Below are 7,225 nucleotides of genomic sequence, written 5' to 3'. Positions count from 1 at the left end.
ACCTAATAATTCACAAAGTTATAATTAACCTCTCCTCACTCCACTGGTGCCGACATCTTCACCTAGTCTTTTTCCTGGTTTGGGATCTTCGGCTATCTTGGCCAGGTTGAAACGACGCAATTCATGCGTAAATTGATGAAAGTTTATTCTTTCCTGGCAGCCAGATATGCTAGGATTGCACAGGTCAGTGTATGCTATAAATGAGACTGTATAAAGCCAATTACGTTTATTTTATTGCAGAAGAGACATTGCCTGTTCCTCCTGCAATAAACAACCTCCTGATCATAATTTTTTTATTATCAGGTTTTACTTTTGAGTTTATCAAGGGACCTGGCTGCCCAACAAACATACTCTGCATTTTACAGGTCACCATATATTTTGGGGCTGATCTAATCCCTATCTAGCTGAAAGTTACCTTGCTAATGTGTAATGTTTCAAACAAAATTCATTTTTATATAAAAGTTGCTTTTTTAAGTCTCTTTTAAGGCCATTTTCTATTTATGTGCTCATTCCAGCATTGGGTGCACATGGACCAACATCTTGATAACGCTGAAATTGAAATCACCTGTTGGCGCATGTGACCGGATGACAACACAAGAGCACAGTTGGCAGTCATTTACACAATAACAGAAAGAAGCTAAACAACAACCATGGGAAAAAGAACCCGCAGCAAGAACAACAGAACGAAGGAGAGATATTAAGAAACAAATACATTTTTAGAGATGAGTAAAATTGTTGTTTAGGTAACTAAAAATACGTAAAATTTGCAGGATTGTTAAAAGTTACAAGTAACACTTTTTTATAAGCAGGAAACATAATAAAAATGAACAGTTATTTAACTTTAATTTTTGCTTCCTGTTTATGTTGCTTTATAGTCTGAGCTACATTTATGTTGTTGTAATGTATGACTGGTGCGACTGATTTATGATGATTACTGGTGTAAAGCTCAATTCTTGTATAAATCGGAACTGCTTCACATACACAAGAATTGTGTAAACCTCCACCAATCACATGAAAGAGACTTTTAAGGTACATAAACTATGAATTTTATTACAACAAATTAAAAATGCATAAAAAAATCATATATGGCCCTGATTGTGTATTTTTTGTTACATAGATTTAACTTGTGTCTCTCGACATGTTTCACATAGCTGCTTCATCAGGAGAAACACCACTCAATGCATCTACAATTAGGCAGACTATGATATTAACTACTATTGCAAAATCTCATACATATATGAGATTATAATACATAATAATACATATAATAGAACTTAATAATAATAATACATGTATAAATATAACAATACACCAACAATAACATATATACCTGTGACCAGGCATGTAAATGTGATATGTATATAAGGCATAAGGTACTGCTGCATTTGGTCATTTTGTTACATGTATGCGTATTTGCAGTAGTAATAATATTAATATAGGAGTTATTATGGTGGTCTTCTAAATTGTAGATTCATTAAATGGTGTTTCTCCTGATGAAGCAGTTAAGCGAAACGTGTTGAGAAACACATATCACATAAAATACACGATTGTGGTTGTGTATGTTTTTATATGTTTTCGAATATGTTGTAATAAAGTTCTGAGTGGGTATTTTATGTATCCTAAAAGTTCCTTTAATTTGATTGGTGGTGGTTTATCAGATATTTGGAATATGGTACAGATAGGACCTACTGTCATAATATAAATACATTTCCAGACATTTAACTTACAAAGCCCTGCCCCAAAGCAAAGCTGGTGACCTGACTTTTCTCCACGAAAGTTAGGAATTACCAGTCGGCCAGCTCCCCACCCCCAGGCTGTGATTGGACAGTTAAGAAGCAGTAATAGACTAAGGCTGTGTACACACGTGCAATAATTGTCGTTGGAAACAAACAATCCACGAAAGATTGTTCGATAATAATTAACAAAAAAAGTGCACAATGACTGGTCAACAACGCTGACAAACGAGGAAACGGTTATTCGAGGAAACGAATAACCGTTCCGGCGGATCTAAATCGGTGACGATCGTTCGTAGTCTATTGTGTGTACAGTCGTTCAGTGATTGTGGATTGTTCTGTGATACACTTTCTCCTGTACATGTCACTTCCAGCATCGTTCAAACGAACGTTCCCAGTGTGTACATTATTGGTGGATTATATTTGATTGTTCATACCGTTACAGCATGTACAGAATTGTGCACAATACGATCGTTCAAAATAATCGGGAATATCGTGGATTGTTCAAACGACAATTATTGCTTGTGTGTACCTAGCCTAATGTATTCATTTCCCTGCTTCCGTCCTCCTGAGCATATGTGCATGCTAAACATTTGATTGGTCCATTTTTTACCCTCTCCCAGAATAAACGAGCTGAGCTATAATAAAGTGGCTTGAAGACTTTTACTGCACTGTCTGCTTTAAAAAAAATTAGTAGACAAACCAAGTCCTTAGAAAAATGCGGTAACTTTCCTCTATAGCAGCTGTTTATACTGAGGAGCTGCTGATAAGACTTATCTCTCCATGAGTATTGATTGGACGGCTTTATTCCAACTGCTAAATAAACTTTTCAGGCCAGGAAGAATAGACATGAATGACCAATGCGCCTCTGCGGGATAAACCTGAACTTATTCCTTTCTTTAATGTAAGTACCTTTTTTATTTAATTTTTTTTCTTAAGAAATGCTCCTTGCAATACAGCAGCCAGCTATAGCCACTTCTTAAATGAGAAGGAAAAATTTCTGTTTTATGTTTTTATGTTTTGTAGAGTGTGAAGGTTTACAGAGATAATTTAACTTTCACAGCAATAATACCCGGCTGCAATATCTGCTTGATTGGTAATAATATTAAAAATAGTAATAGATTATTTGGTCCTCCCAGCAATGGTTGGATGGCATTATGTGCTGGTATTATTTGTTTTATGAATTTTAACACTTTGCTGGTCATAGAATTTCTAAAAGTCAGAGCATAGATTACTGTTTATAAGTGTTGGTCGTACAGATGAGTGTTCGATTCGGCAGCTATTTGATCGAAAAGCCCGATATTTTTTGAATGCCAAATTTGAACACCAATAAAGTCTATGGGGGGAATTCTGTTTTTTTTCCACAATCCCCTGATTGCTCTTGCAGCCCTAGAGTAACTGTAATATGTGTTCTTGGATAGAGAGTCTCTATCCAAGAACACATACGGAACAGCAGTTCATCTGCAGTCACAGCTAATTGGAAGCACTCGCGTGCCTCCTCCAATCAGCTAAGGCGGCAAAGTTCCCACGGTCATTGGGCTGTACTTATCAGCCCGATGACCGCGGGAACAGAACTGCAGATGAACTCTCAATAGAGAAACTCCATTGAGAGTTCATCTGCAGTCACAGCTGATTGAAAGCACTCCTTCTATCAGCTGTAACCGCAAGTTTCCACGCTCCCCGGACTGTACTTATCAATGATAAGTACAGCCTGGTCACTGTGGGAACTGACCTCAGATGAAATGACCCCAGTTCATCTGCAGTTCCACTGCGACCCCGGAACACTAGAGGTTAATAACAGTGGAACTACAGATGAACTCGCAATGGAGAAACTTCATTGAGAGTTCATCTGCAGTCACAGCTGATTGAAAGCACTTGCGTGCCTCCTATAAACTGTGTGTGTCACCATGGGGGATTATATTTCTTATTTTTTGTCTTGTATTTATGCAAGAATGTGATAACCAGATGATCAGTAGCCAATCAAATCCATTCTTTATTAAAGATTGTAATGGCCACCACTTATCTGTAAGTTAATTATGGCTCAATCAGCTATAAACATGGACCTGGCATGCTGCACTATAAACTATTACAGTAGAAGTTGCAGGGCTGCACCATGGTGAAAAAAAAGTTTACTGTTCTAAGTACTGCCGGCAGGGTTGCAGTTGCCCCCATGGTGTATGGTTGATAGAACTAGAGGTCCAGTGCCTGGAACAGCGGGGATGGGGGCACCACCAAGGATATGTTTTTAATTTGTGATATTGCCTCTTCTGGCTTGCTCTGTATTTGACATTTATAAATAAACTCAGCAGAAGATCTGTAATGGGTTCAGGGGATTCCGAGCCCCTATCAGATTGATGCATTGTGGTAACATGCACCACCATGGTGCTTTTTTAAAATGGCACCCTAATGCACTGAATCAATATGCCACCATGTGGCGCTGCATTGGGGCCACAGGTCTTATTTTAGGTCTGTTGGGGTGGGTTGATAGCCTATTCAATGTGCAATATAATGAGTCTATTAAAGCTGTCCATAACTGGAGAAGACAGACTATCATGGGAGAATGTGGGTGATCCAGCAAACCTGGAATATTTTCAAACCTGGGCCTAATCCATTTCAGATTTGCTGGATCACCCAGGTTCACGCAATGATAGTCTCCAGTCTTGGAGAACTTTCATAAATCAGGGCCAATGTATTGGATGGGGTATGAACCTTTTTGTTAATTTCTTTCTCTGCACAGCTGAGCCATATCTTTGCTTTAGGAGCCCAAGTTAGTGTCATTGTGCATATTCCAGCAACATTTTTTATTAAAATAATCACATGACACAAGACTTGTTACAAAGGACATCCTAATTTATGGGGTAACTTGATATCTAAATATGGATCAGGGAATAAAACATGAATACATATACTAAATGCTTTCATTAGCAAGCCAGAGCTTGCCTTTTCCAGTGTAGTGAACCAAGCAGGGCCCATTGTTAGTGTGACAGCTGTACCAGCACTTTATCAGAAGCTATGGTAATTGTGTGCACAATGCAGAGGCAGGACACCAGAGCCCATTCATTACACCGGGAGAGCCATTCTCCCATTGTAATATGCAGTGGTCGATGTAAAAGGCAAGCAGACAAGCTGTTTATGCACGGGTGACAGGCAATGTCCTTTCTGCAATAAAACTTGTTTGCTTGTTCACATTAATTTCTGTAATGTACACTGCTTTGCACATTCACAACTTGGTGTACAGTTCCCAGTCAATTGGGAATTAATTAACTGACATGCACGTGCATGGAAGTTACATTATTCCGGCCTGGCTAATCAAGATGGCCGAAGATCCTGGACCCGGAGAAAGACCAGGTGAAGATGCCGGTACCAATGACAGAGTGTGTCTAAAGCAGAACTTTCATAAAAATAAACAAAATACCACTTATATTTACATTCACAGAGCCCACGATTTTTCCATCACGGGCCTTGATTTGGTCCTGCAATATCCTGGAAGCGTCAGTCACCCCCATCTTCTTCTGCCTACGTCACCCGATCTTGCACTGTACAGGCGTGCGTTTGGGTGATGAATCCATCTGTAAATCAGAAAAACGCACTGTGCATCCATGAGATTGTCAATTTTTTTTAATTGCGGGGAAAAGCTCCTTCTGCACATGTCAGAGATCAGGAATGGAACGGAAGAAACATCCCGAAGCCTCCTGGGATATGTGACGTATGTACTCTTAGAAAAGATCACAAATAATTGGATTTTTCAAACTATTTGTTTTTTACTGAAATGGAGACAAGTGGTCATATTCTGTTTGGTATTATTGTGTCCCACGTGGAACACTGACCAGGGAAAGCAAAGGAGGAAATTGTCTAGAGAGATTGGAAAGAGAATTATAGGAAAGTATGTTGAAGACAAATGCTATAAGGCCATCTCCAATCAGCTAGATCCGTGTTTCTCAACCAGGGTCCCTCCAGGGTTTGTTAGGAGTTTCTTGAGCAGTGAGAAGTTTGCACATCTCAGGTCAGACTAAGTTACACTTTTTGGTTATCTGTAATGGTGACATTCTTCACACTGGCCAGCAATTTATCAGGAATTCTCTCACTGATCACCACACTTGTATACTGTGATCTGTGGATATAGTAAATATAGAAGAGGTTCCCTGAAGACCTGAAAGTTATTTCAAGGGTTCCCCATGTTAAAAAGAATGAAAACACTGAGCTAGATGTTTCTCGGACAACAGTTCGGACTGTAGCCAACTTTTCTTTGTCTTTAGTTGAGGCCTTCAATCATATAATGTCAGTGCAGCCTTCTATAATATAATACCAGATGGTCACAAACATTAATTATTTAATATAATAACAGATAGCATTTTATATTATAATAAAGTGAAACTAAGCTAAAACAAAAAACACACTTTCCTTTAATCCTGCAGATCCGCCGATCAATCTGAACCTTTCTTTGATCCGGTCCTGTGTCATCCCTGTGTCCTCCTTCGGCTCAGAGGAAACGCGGGGCACTGTCATCTTCTTTGGCCTTCGCAGGCATGAGACCGGGTTACACAGATGGGGAAAAAGGAGTGCCACACTGCGCATGTGTGAGATCGGCATATTTTTTCTCCCATTAAAGAAAAGGCTCCTTCTGCGCATGCCCGATCTTGCAGCCTCCTGGGATGCATGACATAGGTAACCCAGGAGGCTCTGCACACCCATTCTGTCTTGATCACAGCAGCAGTCAAGACAGAAGGGGAAAGTGCTGCAGTCATTTCTTTTTTAAAAAAAGGGTGTTGCCTTAAAAAAAAAAAAAAGATCACTTTTACTTTATAAATAGGGTGGTTTACATTCGCTTTAAATTATAGTCACAAATTGTGACTGTTAACCAAGTGAAATCACAGCGAGAGCCGTTTTCTCAAACACAGAGATGATTGGAACAGAAAAATGAAATTGACAGTTCTAATGTTTTCCCTGGTTCCTGAAATGGACTAAAAAATTATTTTTACTGATTTTTCACCAAAAACAATCATTACAAAAAATTAAATTACAACTTGTTTGGATTTCTCCACTGTTCAGGACCAAACAGGGAACAACAAAATCTCGAGAAGTGAAACACAATGCCTATTATTTCAAAGCTCTGTCTAAGTAGAAGGTCATGGATCCTCCAAAATACCTCCAATACCCAAAACACAAAATGGCAAAGAACTTAACATTGGACTATTCTGGAGTGGCAGATATGAAACAGATTCTATAGAAAGAACTGAAATAGGCAGTCTTGAGACAGCAACTTCAATCTTGACATCCTGACTAGGACAGGTTGGTCAGGAAGAGTGGGCCGCACTACCCATTGACAGGTGTACAAGTAGTTACTGGAATTGGTAGTTTTCAGTGATTGTCTGTCAATATTGTATTTGTTAATTGCTTGCAAGCAAACTAAAGCTACGTACACACTTCCAATTATTATCGTTGGAAAACGAACGACGAACGATCCTGCACGATATCTACGAACGATCGTATAG

General features: G+C 39.0%; 1 protein-coding gene across 3 annotated transcripts in view; it reads left to right on the top strand.

The window, feature by feature from the left end:
- Positions 1-2,537: 2,537 nt before the first annotated feature.
- The window catches only part of LOC140343572 (carbohydrate sulfotransferase 4-like), a 13,471-nt gene continuing 8,783 nt past the window's right edge, over positions 2,538-7,225 (top strand). Inside the window, exon 1 of one of the 3 annotated variants that reach the window (XR_011923371.1) lies at positions 2,538-2,637. The gene's annotated coding sequence lies outside the window, so the exon portion shown is untranslated. The remainder of the gene's footprint in view (positions 2,638-7,225) is intronic. The other 2 variants (XM_072430281.1, XM_072430283.1) reach the window with 2 other exon arrangements.

This window comes from Pyxicephalus adspersus, chromosome Z (genome assembly GCF_032062135.1).
Source record: "Pyxicephalus adspersus chromosome Z, UCB_Pads_2.0, whole genome shotgun sequence".
NCBI lineage: Eukaryota > Metazoa > Chordata > Amphibia > Anura > Pyxicephalidae > Pyxicephalus > Pyxicephalus adspersus.
The sequence above is the reverse complement of the archived record's forward strand: the minus strand, read 5'-3'. Positions and strand labels throughout refer to the sequence as shown.